This window comes from Echeneis naucrates, chromosome 5, assembly GCF_900963305.1.
Source record: "Echeneis naucrates chromosome 5, fEcheNa1.1, whole genome shotgun sequence".
In the NCBI taxonomy this organism is placed as follows: Eukaryota; Metazoa; Chordata; class Actinopteri; order Carangiformes; family Echeneidae; genus Echeneis; species Echeneis naucrates.
Window position 1 is genome coordinate 1,417,913 of NC_042515.1, and position 17,735 is coordinate 1,435,647.

Consider the following 17,735-nt stretch of genomic DNA (forward strand, 5'->3'; position numbering starts at 1 on the left):
GAGAGGAATCTGTAACGGTGAAGAGCCAGCGTTTCTCCCCAGATGCTGTCTAAGCAGGTCAGTCCTCTGAAGGGAGATGTTGTTCGTTACAGTAAAACGACATTTTGATGTAACACGTATAAAAACAGCCCGTGATGAGGGAATTGAAGTCAGAGCGCAACATCATAAGTTATTCATTCGTTCATTTCTATCGATTGAGTCTGTTTTAGGGAAACGTCGTATCGGACACGTTTTCCCAATAAAGAAACAGACAGAGACAGAAAATAAAGGCAGAGAGCTGCTGAGCTGCTAATGTGTTGTTGTTGTGTTTCCAGCTGAGGATTACACCACTACACAGCGGGTGAAGTCATCGCCACAGACACACACCCCGTCCTCGCCCTGTGTGTGGTAGTGGGCGTCTCTGAAGTGTGTATATTCATGTGTAACTGTGTATGAACTCACAACACTGAGACAACCAAACACGCACAATGTAAAAAAAAACAACAACAACAAAAACAAACACTGGCAGCTTGTTTTTCTGACCAAATCGCTGCTAACAGTTGGACTCTCATTTATCTCAGCTCAGCTTTGTGCTCAAGTTTCACACCAACAATTAACCGTCCATTTAGTTTGTGTTGGAAACTTCACATCTGAACGGATACCGTTTAAATGGCACCGGCACTCTTTGTGTTCACAAAAAAATTCATTTCTAGTGTAAAAAAAAGAAATAGGCTGAACATCACGATCAACATTTGAAATCACCTGTGACAAGATTATTGAAATAAAAGTAGGCTTTTTTCTGACCTGTCAAATTCAGATTGATTTTGTGTTTAATCAGGTTCTTTACTTGTGTTATTGTGATTTGTAATTTGGTAGTTCTTGTTGTCTTTTGTGAGGATGGTAACGCGTCACGTTAGAGACGGAGCGAATATATCCAGGCGGCAGTCGGGTCACTTCCCCACAGACTTTCCCTGATGGTCGTTGGATGGAATGAAAGTTTCCGGCTTCAGTTTTCAGACGAGTTCTTGTCGTTTTCATCTCCAGTCTTTGGCTCAGCACATCTGAACTCACCTGTTGAGTCGAGCCCTCCGACTGAGGCTCCGTCTTTCATTCCTGTTGTGGCCTTTTGGTGGCCAAAGTGAGGAAGGGCAGCGAAGGTTCAGGCTGACCACGGCTGACTGAGCAGCTCATGTCTTATTCTCCGTGTAGGCAGATTCCAGCTCAATAAATACACCTTAACGTGAAGCATTGAGTCAGGAACAGTTCCAATGGCCTGATGACAGTGAACGCCTCACTGGCAGGCAGATGATTCAGCTTTGTGTGTCGAAGCCTGATGAACACAGAGAGGTCTAAATATTACTACGCTCAGTGAGAAGGCGATGCATCTTGTTAACACAAACAGTAACTAGTGTTTCCTTCAAGCAACGGGGGAGGAGGGGGGAGAGGGGAGGGGGGAGAGGGGAGGGGGGGTACTGTACAAGAAACACAACAAAAATCCAAAAACCCAGCAGAGTTTTTGTTCCGTCCTTCCCTGAAGTTGGATTTGTGATATTTGGAGACTGAAAGATTAAAAACAGGATGAAACACACCCAGCAGAGGATCAGCGTCTCCTCCTCCTCCTCCTCCTCCTCCTCCTCCTCCTCCTCCACCTCCCTCTCCTCCTCCTCCTCCTCCTCCTCCCTCTCCTCCTCCTCCCTCTCCTCCTCCTCCTCCTCCTCCCTCTCCTCCCTCTCCTCCTCCCTCTCCTCCTCCTCCCTCTCCTCCTCCTCCCTCTCCTCCTACTCCTCCTCCTCCCTCTCCTACTCCTCCTCCTCCTCCTCCTCCCTCTCCTCCTCCTACTCCTCCTCCTCCCTCTCCTCCTCCTCCCTCTCCTCCTACTCCTCCTCCTCCCTCTCCTACTCCTCCTCCTCCTCCTCCTCCCTCTCCTCCTCCTACTCCTCCTCCTCCTCCTCCTCCTTCTCCTCCTACTCCTCCTCCTCCTCCCTCTCCTCCTCCTCCCTCTCCTCCTACTCCTCCTCCTCCCTCTCCTACTCCTCCTCCTCCTCCTCCTCCCTCTCCTCCTTCTCCTCCTCCTCCTCCTCCTTCTCCTCCTCCTCCTCCCTCTCCTCCCTCTCCTCCTCCTACTCCTCCTCCTCCTCCTCCTACTCCTCCTCCTCCTCCTCCTACTCCTCCTCCTCCTCCCTCTCCTCCCTCTCCTCCTCCTCCTACTCCTCCTCCTCCTCCCTCTCCTCCTCCTCCTCCTCCTTCTCCTCCTCCTCCTCCCTCTCCTCCTCCTCCTCCTCCTCCCTCTCCTCCCTCTCCTCCTCCTCTCCTCCTCCTCCCTCTCCTCCTCCTCCCTCTCCTCCTACTCCTCCTCCTCCCTCTCCTACTCCTCCTCCTCCTCCTCCTCCCTCTCCTCCTCCTACTCCTCCTCCTCCCTCTCCTCCTCCTCCCTCTCCTCCTACTCCTCCTCCTCCCTCTCCTACTCCTCCTCCTCCTCCTCCTCCCTCTCCTCCTCCTACTCCTCCTCCTCCTCCTCCTCCTTCTCCTCCTACTCCTCCTCCTCCTCCCTCTCCTCCTCCTCCCTCTCCTCCTACTCCTCCTCCTCCCTCTCCTACTCCTCCTCCTCCTCCTCCTCCCTCTCCTCCTTCTCCTCCTCCTCCTCCTCCTTCTCCTCCTCCTCCTCCCTCTCCTCCCTCTCCTCCTCCTACTCCTCCTCCTCCTCCTCCTACTCCTCCTCCTCCTCCTCCTACTCCTCCTCCTCCTCCCTCTCCTCCCTCTCCTCCTCCTCCTACTCCTCCTCCTCCTCCCTCTCCTCCTCCTCCTCCTCCTTCTCCTCCTCCTCCTCCCTCTCCTCCCTCTCCTCCTCCTACTCCTCCTCCTCCTCCTCCTACTCCTCCTCCTCCTCCCTCTCCTCCTCCTCTGGGTGAAGCTGACAGTTGAGTCACGTCAGGAGGTCGATCAGAGGCTGTAACAGTCCAATCCAGTGATACGTGTGCTCGTCAGTGAAGTATTCAGCTCAGGGAGGATGATGAGGAGGATGATGAGGAGGATGAAGAGGAGCAGAGGAGGAGCAGAGGAGGAGGCTTCGGAGAGCGGTTTCTGGTTTTACCAGAAACCCACAACTTCCACATCTTCATTACACAACATAACACAATGCAACACAAACAGAGTTTAACAGAGTTTACATGCATCAAATCGCATCTTGTTGCTCTAAATCGTTCATACTCATCTTAGTGTGTGTGTTTAATTACTGTTGTGTGTTTGTGTGTGTGCATGCAGGCTTTTGTGTACCGTGTGTGTTTTTCCTGCAGTATTTGTGAGTGTCTGTCGTTTTTGTGTCGGTGCCAGTAGACGTGGCCTCGGTCCAAACTGAACCGTCCAAAGCTTCGACATCGGGGACCCCCCGTTGACTCTGGAGGGGATTCTTTTCCCGCCGCTCTCAGATTCTCTTTAAAGTTCAGACTTTAATGGCGGTCCCTGTCGCCGTCATGCTGCCTCTCTGCCTTTCCCTCTGAAGCTCAGTCTGCGGCCTCCATCTGCGACTCCTCCTGTTTTTATTCGCCTTCAACTGAAAACCCACCATCTCTTGACTCTTCTGTCCCCGAGCTCTGGTCCCTTGTCTTCTTCTTTGTCTGACCTCGAAGGTCTTCGGAGGTTTTATTCCAGCAGTCCTCAGCGGCTCAGACTTTAAATCTTTAAAAATAATTACTGATGTCTTTGTTTTCTGTTTCTTCTGATGATGCCGAGCTCAAAATGCTTCAGTCGGTTTGTGAAGGTTAGTTCAGCTTCAGCTCTGCCTGCTGCTTTCCTTCTGTGTTTATCCGTCCATCATCGTCCTCCATCTTTCATAGTGACAACTGGAGTCACGTCTCCACATCGGAAGCTCCTATTGGCTCCGCTGGGTGATGTCACAGCCAATCAGAGAGTCTCTGGATCAGTCCTGAATGTTTCTGAGTTTATTGTGTTGACAGAATAAAGAGCTGATTTTTCATCATTACTGAGCAGAACTCCTGATCAGATAAAATAAAAACGACCCAAACACATGAGAGGAACTTTTCTTTGGAGAAGGAGGAAACATTCAGAGTGCTGCTGATTCGGAGACTTGGAGACATTTTCAAAACAGAAAATGCTTAAAGGGGGTCTAAAGTGGTGGCAAAAAGTTGGAGGGAAAAGGGAAGTTGTCTGTCATCGACATACTTTTTCTTGTGGTGAGTTCACTGGCTTTACAATATGCGTTAAAGATGAAAGATTCCGACTTCCCGGTCTCCGTCTGATATCATGTTCACTTTCAAACCAAACCAAACACACTGACTGTGGCAGGTTAACACACATTTAGTGACACATTTTCATCCGTCCTGAAAATAACTGCAACGGAGAAAAAGCTTTGAAAGTCTCTGGATAACGATCTTTCTCTCCGTCTCCCCCCCTGTGGGGGGAAAAGGGAGTCGGGCTCGTGTTGAAGCTCACACTTTATATGCACAAAGAGTTGTGGCTCGTCTTTTGAACCAGGAGAGTTTTAGTTATAAAAGTTGTTCAGTTTTAATTTGAGCATCAATCAGAAAAAACTTTTTCTCCATTTTTTTTATTATTTCAGCTTGTGGTGTGGATGTGGGCAGCTGGCAGTCAGCCAGAGAGTGCGTGTGTGTCTCTGGGGTCTCAAACACAACAGCGTTCTAGAGGAGAGTTCCGTCGTTGTTATGGTTACACTCTGTTTCCGCGGACACCCTGGCAGGACCATCGCCATAACAACAGTCCGACTCCTCAGCCTCCTTCCAGCGAAGGAGGACGCTCACAAACAGCCAATCAGCACGTCACACTCACAACACAAACGCATCGACTGCACGCGCAAAAATGTGCATACAACTGATGACGGAGATGCTACAAACAGCACAACTTTGTCAGTCAGACGCACAACAGAGAGTTCATAAAGGAGTCCATTCCACCGTTCCACAAAATCAGTCTGCTCATATTGATAACATGATTTCACCTTAAAAGGGCTCATTGTTTTATCTGAAGTGATCATCCACGCTGTGATGTTGATGCTGTCATTAGTTGATGACTGTAAGTGTCTCTAACATGTCGCTGTCTGCTACAGCCCTCATCAGGAGATGACGTTGGTGTCAGTTTCGTGTAATGTTGCTGGTATGATGTCATAATGACATCACGGACATCGGCCATCAGTCCGTGAGCAGCTGTTTGAAACCTCCAGTTTGCCATCTGTCTGTCGGCCATCTTGTTTGTCTACACAAAGTTAGGAAGCTCAGCGACAGAATTCCTGCTTGTTGTTGTGTTATTACAAATTAAAGTACAACATTTAAAACCCACAACGATGGATGGTGCCTCTGGTGGGCGGGGCTAGAATAGCTGTCTAGTTATGACATCACAGTTTTTTTAGAATTGATTGACATGATGTTTCATGTTAGACAAGATTTATTGTCATTGTTCCAACAACAGATGAATATTTTTGTGTTTGCCGGCTAAAGCTGAGCCGTTCTTCACGAGAGCAGAAAGTGTTTGTCATCCTCAGATCATCTGAAATTAAACTAATCTCCCAGTTTGTCTGCAGCTCCCCTCCAGCTGCCGCCGCCTCCGATTGGGTCGTTTCCAAACAGCGAGTAGAAATGACTGGAGCCTCTCGGCTCAGCTGTAAACTGGATTTGGCAGAAGTGCCTGTGTGTGTTTGTTTCTATCTTTCTGGGATCTGCGACTTCAAACCGAAGCAGCTGGAGATGTTGGAGTTTTCGTGAAGGACGATGAAGGTGAACTTTGGGAAGCAGCTGGCTGAGTTTTCAAAGTGCAGCAGCAGAACTTCCTCTCCGTTGACTTTTAACCTTCTGAACATTTTAACTTTTCACAAACTTTTTAATTGACTCAAATTTCTGCAACTTCAGTGTTTAAATGGTTGGAAGGCCTTTATTTGCACTTCTCCAGGCTTTAATTTTGAAGGGTTGATCTCCAGAAGAAGTTGTATTTGTGGTTTTCAGAACAAAACGTGATTTCAGATTTTGATAAAGTTGAATAACAGAAGCAAGACTTCTGTGCTGTTTCTTCGATCCCTCTCTCAGCTGTGGGAAACGTCTCTGACGTTCCTGAAATGAAAGGCCAGCCGGTCCGTCTCCGTTCTTATTGATTGGTGCTTAAAAAAGACTGTCTGTTGGCTCAGGAGGTCTGCGGTCCTGCAGCTGGACCAAAGTGCGCTCAAGAGTCAAACACATTTCAAAATGCCTCTGCAGAGGGCTGATGATGCCTTCAGGGGCCTCCGGTGCAGTTCAAGAGCCCTGAAGAGATGAGACGTGAAATCATTATGAATGATTTTCTTTATTCGTATTTATTGTTCTTATGTGTTTGTTTGTGAGCAGCTTGTGCAGGTCTGAGGCCAGCTGGGTTCCTGCTCCTGTAATGGTTTTCACAGAGCCGTTTTCTGTTATAAAACAGCAGATAAAGTTTTTATTCAGCTCCATGGAAGGAAAAATAAAGATACGGTTCATCTTAAATAGCTAATAACATCATAAATCATCACCAAAGCGTCGATGGAGGAGAAAAAGTCAGAATGTCAACACAGACGTTAGTGTAATTGTTTTCTGTTTTGTTCCTGTCGGACAGATGATCCGTGACCCGCCGCCGACTGTACGTCGGGTTTCTGTGTATTCCCGCAGCGTCCTCCTCAGAGACTCACGCCTGCCGAGGCCTCCACATACGGAGCTCCGTTTTAATGAAGCGTACTGAGGGTACTTATTCAGGCAGCGGATTGAAGAAAGTTTCACGCCTCCTCATTTATTCTGTGTTTGTGGATTTACTCCGGTGCTGCAGATGGAAGGTTTTATCAGCTTCGCTCTGAGCCTTGAGCCCTCACTTTGGATGTGAGAGGAGACAAATGGTGGATGACACTGAAGGCTGGTGGGGGTGGGGGGGGGGGGGCACGCTGGGGCAGTGTGGTCCAATTATCCGTCTGTTTTCTCATCCTTTTCACGCCCTCCTTCCTGTTAACCTCTCGCTGTATTCTGTATTTCTTTTTCCCGCCATCCTCCCTCCCGCCTCCATCCATCCAGCTCTCACTTAGTCTAATGAATATTTCAGATGCGGCTGCTATTTATAGAAATGACATCGGTCCATCCATCAAACCATCAAGCTCGGTTTTCTCATCTGTACGCCGTTATCGGGCCGAGGTCGAGTTTCGTGTCACTTTCAATTATCGTCGGTTGAAAGAATGAAGCAGTTTTCCTTTCAGTCACTAATCAAGAAGCGACAGATCGGGCTAATTAGTTTTATCACAGATCATCTTTTATTAATGTTTTTCGTCAGAGAAGAAAAATTCTCGTTCTGAACTTCTGTTGAAGGGTGTTTTCCCTCGGGATCCTCCCTGTTAGCAGAAGAAGAAGAAGCTGCCAACTGTTTTTAGACACCCTTCCCAGAGCTGAATGTGTTTTTGTGCTGAAATCAGGTTTTTGTCAGGTTTTACTCGCTGATATAAAACCACAGTCCTGATTCTGTGACCGCCAAGTTTTTCTGCTAGTTTTGGGAGGAAAGGGGGGATTGCAGCACGTTTTAGGTGCTGCTGTTAATTTGATGGAAAACACACATTCATTTTGTCGAGCTGCAGGCTGCACTTTAATGTCAGAGTGAAATGAGAAATAACTTCACAGCAGCCATTTATTATTCAGTGCTGTTTCTCCAAACGATGATTCGGATGAAACCGACCGTTCTTTAGCTCTCATCCCTCCGACCTATCCTTCTGTTTTGTGAATGAGCTGTCCCTCCTGTAAACCTTCCAGGCTCTGAGCTCTTTACACCCCCCTTTAACCCATTAGGGCTTATTCACCCCACTGCCTGCTCATTCACTCACATAAATTGGATGGCAGTGTCGAATGCATGCTTGACCGTGGCTGTTGTTGGTCTAAATCCAGGCTTCGGCCTGTGTGCCTTTGTGTCTTTAGCATGTCAGTGTGAAGAATGAGCATTTGCTCATTTTCGTGTGTGTTTAAAGCTTTGTGTGTGTGTTTTTTTACAGAAACAAAGACCAAACTGGACCTCAGAGACGAAGCTGATGAAATCAAAAGAAACAGCAGCGTTTTTCAGAACTCCAGATAAATGTTGGTTTTAGTTTGTGGGGAGTTGTTGCCGCTCTGCAGATCTTTCTGATGTCTTCAGGCTGTTTCGCAGTCAAGTGTAAACAATTCAGTGATGCAGAGAACACAGCTTTTAGTAGAACTCTGAAAGAGTCTTTTTAATGAATGAAATCCAGAATCTGGTCCTCTGAGTGGTCCAGGGTGGGCCGGGATTGGCTGCAGAACCCCCCGTGACCCGGAAACATATGAGAGGAAGAGAAGATGAGTGAGTGTTTTAAAAAAAGCAAGATGGCCGACGCAGCTCAGGAACTGATGGGTGAGGTCACGTGGGGGTCGACTCTAACTAACTCTACACAGAGAAACTTCTTCCATTCATTTCTTCTTGTCCATCTCCAAAACTGTTTAATGTGACGTTTATGATTTACATACAAATAAATGTCCGACTATGATTGTGTGTGTGTGGTAGCTGCAGGCTGGTAATGGGCCTCTCTGGGTGGCAGAGGTCAATGAGCTGCCCCGTCTGTGGGCTGGACGCGTTTTACGGGGCCGCCGGGGCTAATGGGGGGAACTTTCTCTGAAATAGCTGTTCTGCTTAGTGGACTGGGACTCCTGGAAATAGGATCTGTTGGTGAAAAATGGGCCGGCAGGTGTTTTCTGTGTGTCAGCAGGTCGGCCAGGTCTGAGGCTGAGTCCGGCTGGTCACGCTTCAACGTTTAGATAAAAAGGAAAAATAAAAGGCCGTACGTTTTTGTTTTTTATGTCTCCTCGGGATCGTTGAAGCAGCATTTTGACCTCTGTGCATGTGCAGGAGCTTTGACCTCAACATCACAACAATCAGAAAAACTATCAACACCACAATTTACCTGCTCCAGTCTTTTATTTTGAAAGGTTAACTTCTGTAAGGAGATATATTTAGGACGGATTGGTAACCAAAGAGCACCTGGAACTACATTTAGACCGTGCGGACCTTTACACCTTCAGGAATAAAGGAACTAAACTGAAATGAGAAATCAGCAGCTCGAAGCAGAATAATGTTTGTCAGCGTTGTGTTTCGGTCTCAGGAGGCAGCTGTTCCTGCTTGTCGAGGACAGCGAGGCTGAGTGAGTGGGCGAGCAGCCGGGTCAGATTTAAAATCAATTAACATAAATTATAAAGCTCCCATTTCCATCTATCATCAACGTGTTTGTCATCCTTCACATCGTCTTCGCCCGCCATCGCTCCCCCTCCCTCCTTCTGTAGTTCCAGTTGATGCACTGATGGACGTTTCCATTGACCTGATTAGGCCCCGCTTGTCTGGCAGTAATGGCTGTTGACGAGTTTGTGTGTGTGTGTCTGTATCTTAGCATGAGTGTTTGGTTTTTTTGTGTGTGTGTAGATTATTTTTGTGTAGGTGTGTGTTAAATGTCCTCAGTGGTGTTAGTGTGCTGATTAATACACTCGTCCTCTCTGAGACTGATCCGTTCACTTCCTGCTTTAAAACTTAAGTGATAAACCGGCCAAACACGGAGGAGACTGAGGAGATTCAGCTTATCTGACTCATGATGGACAGTTTAAGGTCCCGGAGAAGTTAAGTGTTCAAATCCTGACCGCGGCGGCTCTTTCTGAAAAGATGACTTTAATTCCTCAACCTGAACACATTCTGGGAAAGAAAAGTGCTAAATTTGACTTTGAATGTGGTAAATCCTGGCTGCCTACATTACCCAGAGTGCAGCTGAACCGCTGATGTTTCCTGGAGGTCTGTCTGTGCTTCGTAAAACGTAAAGTGCTTCACAACACTGAAGCAGATTTTAATGTGACTTTATGTTTTCCGGTCCAGCTATGGAAGATAAGTCCTCTCCATAACCATCTCATAAAAGAACTTCAACCAGAGATGCTGCTGTTCACTTTATTGAACAATAAACGTCTTCATTTATTGATTCTTTCTTTTTTAAAGTGTCTCCATAAAAACCCAGGATGAGGATGATGATCTAGTTCAGAGTTGTGCGTTCTGTGCATACGTTTGTGATTGTGTGCTCGTACATGTTGTTGTAACGCTGACAGATGTCAAAACAGCAGGCCACACAGAATTCAGAGATCTGGATGCGTCCGAGCGATGATCCACTCTGACGGCAGGAACTATAAATAAAAAGCTCTTGTGGCTGTCGAGGTCAGGCGGCAGAAACACATGAAGGATTTATTTTACACCTCGAGGATGAGTACTGGTCCGACATCTAGAAAAAACCAGGTCAGTCATGAGAACAACATGGATGAAGAAAACATTTCGTTGACTGTCTTCTTCAGCCAGTCGGTGTATTCACTGATTGTAATTCATAGAATTAACAGAAAACGTACATTCAACTGGAGAAAAAGTGTGTTCCATTTTTTACATGCAGCTCATTCAGATCAGATTCACATTGTCTGGACACAGTTTTGTGTAATTTTGAAGAATAATGACGGAAATACCAAAATAATGAAGGACTGTTTAAAAGTGGACGGACCATCTTCTATAAAAATATTGTTTGATAGCAGTTTAACTGTAATGTAGTAAAATATCCGCGCCGGTTCAGCAGCCTGAGTAGATTTAATGGGATTTATCGTGGAATATTATTATTAGCTCATGATTCAGCTTCTGCAGACGAAGTGGAATGTTTCTTTATTTTTTCTCTGAGAATCTGAACAGACGGTGGTGAATGCTGATAACTGACACATCAGAGAGTCGGTGAACAGAGCTGATGGTCTGAAGAACTTCAGAGCCGATTCTCTCCGGGGTTTCCTGCCGCCCGCTGTGCTCAACAACAACAACAACAACACAAACACAAGAAGATGGAGGTGAAGGTTTGGTGGGCGCTGATGGACGGACAGGCGTGATTTTAACAGACACACACCTCATCCGGATGAATGAAGGAGTTTCATTCATGCTGTTGTGTCATCACACGTTCACACGTAGCCTCCGACTGTGTGCACAGATGTCCCAGTGTCTCCACCTCACACACTGATTCTCTGTCTTACACACACTTGGACAGTAACTGTGAGCTCACATTGTGTGACAGTGTGTGTTCGTTCGTGCTGCAGGCTGGATCTGCCTGTGTGTGGTTGTCTTTGTGTTGATGTGTGGTGAGTTTGTGCGGCAGTAAAATCTGCTGATTGATTCCAAACACCAGACAGAGATGAAATAACAGAAAATCCTGAACATCATCATAAAGCTGTCCAGTTCATGAGCTGAAGGAGTTTCATATTTCATCTGCTCATATTAGCAGATAATAGCGTGTAGCGGTGAAGAGTTTGATTCCGTGTGAGCGGCGCCGACTGCACAGCGGAGCAGATGGCGAAGGAAGGATGACTCAATCGTCTCTGTAGCTTCTTAAGAGATAAACATCATCAGTGGGATTACTGTCTAACTCTCAGACTCTTTTTTTCTTATTTTGCTTAGTTTTTTTTGGCAAAATTTAATTCTTAAAAATGTGAAAACGGAAGGAGAACAGAGTGGACCGACTTTTGGAGGATGAACTGGAGCTGAAGGATTATTTTCAATTTTAAACGGTTTAACTGGAATTATGGGAGAAGCGGCCGCACGCTGTCACAGTGTTTAGCTCTGCTGCCCCACAACAAGGAGGTCCTGTGTTCGATTCCCGGCCTGGGGCCTCCAAAGACATCACGTTTGGGTTCACTGGTGACTCTAAACTGTCCGTAGAGGAGAGGAAGTCGCCATCTTGATCGTTGAAAACACATTCTGATTGTTGGGTGGTTCAGTCTGTCAGTCAGACAGTAGCCCCGCCCCCTAGCCCCTCCCCTTTCCCTGTAAATGAACATCATGTATTTCAGACTGAGACCAGAAACTCATCAGGGAGGAGGAGGGACATTTTCCCATAGACTTCAACATAACCAGGTTTTCGTGGTTCTGGTCTTTATGGGCTCAGCAGACACACACACCATTAAAAGTGTTCGGTTCTGACTGTCCGATCTCCAGCGGCAGCAGAAACCTGAACTCGTCTGCTCTAAAGACGGTTACGGATGTTTACTGTCGGTGTTTTGGGGGCAGTTCGGGTACGAACAACAGATCTGCCTCCTTATGTGGACTCTGCTGCAGCCTTTTCTTCCTGCTGTTGTTTCTCCTCATGCATCTTTGGATCGGCAGCATTTTAAGTCTGTTTGTGTTTTGCCGCCTTCTCCATCAGCTGATTTCTGAAAGTTGACCTTCTTGTGGTGTGATCTTTATTTGAATGTCAGTCCAGATTCTGAGCCTGATCACCAACTGTTCCGTCCTCTTTGTGTCTCTGGACATGTTTCCCGTCGAGCCTTCTGTCATTTTCTTCCCTCTTTACCTTCAATTAAACTTCAATACATGCTATTAAGGAGAAGCTATAAATACGACTGGACGTTGGCGTCACCCTTCAGTCCGTCAGCTGCAGACCTGTTGTGTGCAGTGATGGTCGTTATATAGAACCAAGATTTAAGGCCCTTCAATGAGGGTTTGACTTCAGGTTCAGGTTTACTGACAGCCCAAGAAATGGAAACCTCCTTCAGCTGATGCTCGGTCCACGTCGCCATATAAGTATAAATAAAACAGAGTGCTGAATAATTTAGCTCCGGGCCTGAGGAGCCGAGGATCTGTCTTCCTGGATGAAGGATGAGCCGCCGGGCCTGACGCCGTGAGCTGAGTCATCTGTGACCGCTAAACTAACCACTCACAATCAATGGGATGTGTAACCAGACACCCATCATTCCCGGAGAAGCAGCTGCAGTGCATCGTGGGAAGGAGGATAAATGAAAGGTGACATCACTGAGCTGACTTAGCTTTTTTTTAAATGAGGGATGAGACGACACACTGTTAAACCTGTAATGTCCAACAATGTGGAGCTGCGGGGTTTAACGTCCCGCCGGGTCACGGAGAAACACATTGACGTCGACAGCTCAGGAAAAGTGGAACACGCTCGCACACATCAGTGCTGATGTTCGACACAGACGCACAACAGCGAAGAGGAGGAGAGATTATTCAACTCAGGAAACTCGTCTTCAATCATTAAAGTGAAATTATCACATCTGGAACATTTCACTGAAATGGAGGCGGAATCACAGCTGAGCGGTAAAGAGATAAGGCTGCGGCAAAATGGAAGCCAGTTTTCACAAGTGAGGAATTTGTTAAGGATTTGTTTCCTTTTCTTTCTCCATTGTGTGCAGGGATTGCCCCCCCCCAACCCCCCCACAGCGCTGTACGGATAAGCAGTATGGATAATGGATGGATGGGATTGGCTTCGGTCTTTTGGTGCAAAACAATAAACAAAGAAAAAAGGAAAAACACACAGAAAGCACCAAAGCCCAAAAACACAAACATGAATAAATGGAAAACAAAATATTATATTTTAAAATTCAGATCGAAGTGTGCAGCAAGGCGGGCGGAGGAATGTGGAATATTTTGGTCATGTTAGCCGTTTGAGCCGTCCTTCAGGGAAAACTGTTGATTAAAGCGTCTTCAGTGTGACAGAGAACGAGTTGAAGTCAACAGATGAACAAACGCACAAAGAGCTGAGAACAGGAGAAGCCCCTGAGACAGCTGGAGGCACAGACAGGTGGTGTGTGTGTGTGTCTGTTGTGTGTCTGTATCCAGGGAGGTCTAAAGCTGCTGAAACAGCAGAGCGATAATGGAGCGACAGCAGAAAGCAGCAGGTGAAGAGAAACTTCCGGTTTGGACCAAACCAGCCAGTTTTACAGTTTAAATGCGTATCAGAGAATGATCCAGAACATTTCAAGACCAAGCCAGCATCTGTTTGAATGGAGGGTAAATAAAATATCAATATTGATGATTTATTTAGTCGCTTTTTTGTTTTTCATCGAGCTTTTGTCTGACTTATTGTTTCTGAGGCTTCCAAAGTATTCTCATAAGTTGGAATGAACAAATATCTCCACATCTGTTGTGTTAGAGAAAATGAGCCTCTTAGCTCGAGGACAGACGTCTCCACCTGTTGTTCAAACGGAAATCTTATTCATCCAGTCGGTTTGTCTGAGAAACAGTGAGGGAGTTGATGTCACAAACATTCCTCACGCTCACATTTTCTACGGCGGTTTCCAACTTTTCTATCTGCAGGTTTGAAGTTTGGCCGCTGTGTTAGTTTACTGAAAATTAGATTTTAAATTTTGAATTATTTCGTCTGATCACAAACACGTTTAAGTTTATTAAAGCTGATTCTGGCCCGTCTCTGACCAACATGTCAGACTGGTCCTGGCACCTGGGGAATCGGATGGCAGATGAAGGCAGCTGGCCGCTCTGCCAACGGCCGTCGGGTGTTCCCCCGTGGCAGCTTCGCTCGTTAATGTGTTAATTGATTTGCTGCCAGCGGCCGACGACTTCAGACTGTTAGTTAATAACGTTAAAACTGAAGTGTTGGACCGGACTCAACGGGCAGGAGGCCTCCCCGTTTCCTTTCTCACCACACAGTCATCCTTTGTTACCAGTCCAGCAGCAGGATTCAGAACGAGTTAAGCCTCAGGTTGTGACCTGATGGAGCGAGGACATTTCCTGTCCAGAAAAATGATTTCTGCATGAAACCACTATCCTCACAAAACGCTGGAAACCATCTAAATGTATAATATGCTGTTATATAACTTCTCCAGCCTTTGGGGTCAAAGCCTCTCCTCTGATTGGCTGTAGGCTGAGACTTTTAACTCCTTCACTGTGTTAATACAGAACCTGGACCTGATTTAGAATCCAGGACCACGTGGAGGTCTTTAGACCGTCAGATGGACCTTTAACTGCTATCTTTAGACCGCGAGGAGCTTCAGATGATGAGATGTGGAGTTATGTGATGTGCTCAGAGCTGGAATAGTCATGACAACAGTCAGTGACTGTCTCCTTAGATCCAGGCCATAGAGCTAAAAGTAGACACACACACACACACACACACACACACACGGGCGGCGTCCTCTAAAAGCAGCAGCAGTGCAAAGTGCTGTTGGGTGATTAGTGTGTTTTTAAGCCTGTATAATGGAGGCTTAGCCCAGTGCTCCACTTTCAGGGCCATCTGGACGCTGTTTCACGCTAACGCAGCAGCACGAAGGGCAACCCCCCCCCCCCCACACACACACACACCATCCTGCTTCCTTTGAACACCCAGCAAACACCACGTGACACCGACAGACGTGTTGGAGCGACTGGTGATGACAAACAAGACAAAACAAAGAGAAGAGGCGAGAAAACGCTTGACAAGTTTTAACAAAGTAAAACCACTCAGACACAGAAGACGCTCTTATTGTGGAAGGGTTTCCTGTCAGAGACACAGAGTCCCTTATGCATGGATGGACATCGCACAGTGATGCACCTGCTCCTGGGTACACACACAGCTACACACAGTAACACACAGTAACGCACCGAGATGTACCAACAAACATCTGGCTGATCTGCCCCACATTATTATTATTAGTGTGTATGTGGAAGAGTGCTGGGGGAGGTGTGTGTGTGTGTGTGTGTGTGTGTGTGTCATAAAACATTAGTGTTGTCGTGTCAACATCTGACTGTACGCCAGTTTCTGTGGACGTATTCACACACACATTTACATCGATCACCATGAAACACAGACACACACACACTCATGAACTCTGACCGTGGAGGTGTTTCTGTGGTCGTCAGCTTGTCATCTCACATCTGCTGCTAATGATTTGTGTGTGTCTGTGTGTGTCTGTGTGTGTCAAAGCAGAAGTTCGGTGGAGGAAAACTTGTGTTGGGACTTCAGATTTAAAGGACGTTAACGTGAGCGTTCTTTTTCCAAATGTCTGTTCTGTTTTTTAAAAATGAAGCTCAAAGTGTGAGCGGATTACAGAAGAACAGCCACATGAGGGGAAGGCTGGACGTCAGGAGGTTCACTTAGTCGGTGTTTCAGCTGCAGGTGTCACTTCGCCGTCTGCTATCCGTCCCAGGTACGACCGGCGGTCACTGCGAATCGTGTTTTTACGTTCACACGACCACACACGTCCCGTCACTCTGACAATCCTCCCACTTACAGACCATTCTTAAAGGTGATCTGTTGAAATTCTTCGCTGAAAATATCTGAATAGTTGTTGTTGTCCTGGTATACGTGTCTCCACCTTCCAAAGGTCTCATCGAGTTCTCCAGAGTTTACGATCATCTGTCGGATGGTTCAGCCATTTTGTGCTCTTTGGGTTTTGATTGTTTTAATATCTGCTGTGATGAGCTGTTTGTTATTTTGTCAAAAATAATATTTCCAGGTGAGTTCACCAGCATGAAAAAGGCGAATATGGGCGACACAGGCTGGAGTTTGGAGTTTGGTTTCTGAGTGAGATATTACCAAAGGAGCCCGACGAGCTCGCCATTTTTCTCCTGAATGGGCTTTCTGACATTTAGCAGACTTCACTGCAGCCCAGCTGCTGGAAACAGACAGACGGACCGACGGCTCTTTACTTCAGATGAAACGCATTTCACACCCAGCCAACTGAAAATCAGTATGCAGTGAGCTCAGAAGACAGAAAATAAAACAGACAACAGAGAAATCTGCAAAATAAAGACGGAACGGGAAAAGACTGCGGAGATCCGAGGGAAGTGTTGGGAATGACGGGAAAAGGAAATGACAAATTCAGGAACTCGAAAGAGGAGAAAAAAGAACACAGGAGTCAGGTTGTTATTAAAATTAGAGGACGGAGGGATGACGGGACGGAAATGTCTCCTGAAGTGTCCGAGGAGGAGGCAAAACAGGAGACTTAACACGAGGTGACAGAAACGGAGCAGGAAGAAGGACGGACCGAAACAGGAAGTCTGAGAGAGAGCAGGAAGAGCCGAGAGCGTCCCCTTCATCTGTCAGTGTTACTGACCTCATTACCCCCCTCCTTCCCTCCTCCCCTCCTCCCCTCCTCCCCTCCTCCCCTTCTTCTCTCCTCCCCTCCTTCTTTCCTTCACTCCTTCTCTCCTTCTTTCCTTCTCTCCTCCCCTCCTTCTTTCCTTCTCTCCTCCCCTCCTCCCCTCCTTCTCTCCTTCTCTCCTTCACTCCTCCCCTCCTTCTCTCCTTCTCTCCTTCTTTCCTTCCCTCCCTCCCTCCTTCCCTCCTCCCCTTCTTCCCTCCTTCCCTCCTCCCTCCCTTCTTCTCTCCCTCCCTCCTTCCCTCCTTCCCTCCTCCCCTTCACTCCCTCCCTCCCTCCATCCTTCCCTCCTCCCCTCCTCCCCTTCTTCCCTCCTTCCCTCCTTCCCTCCTTCCCTCCTTCCCTCCTCCCCTTCACTCCCTCCTCCCTCCATCCTTCCCTCCTCCCCTCCTCCCCTTCTTCCCTCCTTCCCTCCTTCTCTCCCTCCCTCCCTCCATCCCTCCCTCCTCCCCTCCTCCCCTTCTCCCTCCTTCACTCCCTCCCTCCCTCCCTCCTTCCCTCCCTCCCTCCTCCCTCTTCCCCTCCTCCCTCCTCCCTCTTCCCCTCCTCCCTCCTCCCTCCTTCACTCCCTCCCTCCCTCCCTCCTTCCCTCCTCCCTCCCCCCTTCCCTCCCTCCTTCACTCCCTCCCTCCCTCCCTCCTTCCCTCCTCCCCTCCTCCCTCCTCCCCTCCTTCCCTCCTCCCCTCCTCCCCTCCTTCTGACAATCCTCCCACTTACAGACCATTCTTAAAGGTGATCTGTTGAAATTCTTCGCTGAAAATATCTGAATAGTTGTTGTTGTCCTGGTATACGTGTCTCCACCTTCCAAAGGTCTCATCGAGTTCTCCAGAGTTTACGATCATCTGTCGGATGGTTCAGCCATTTTGT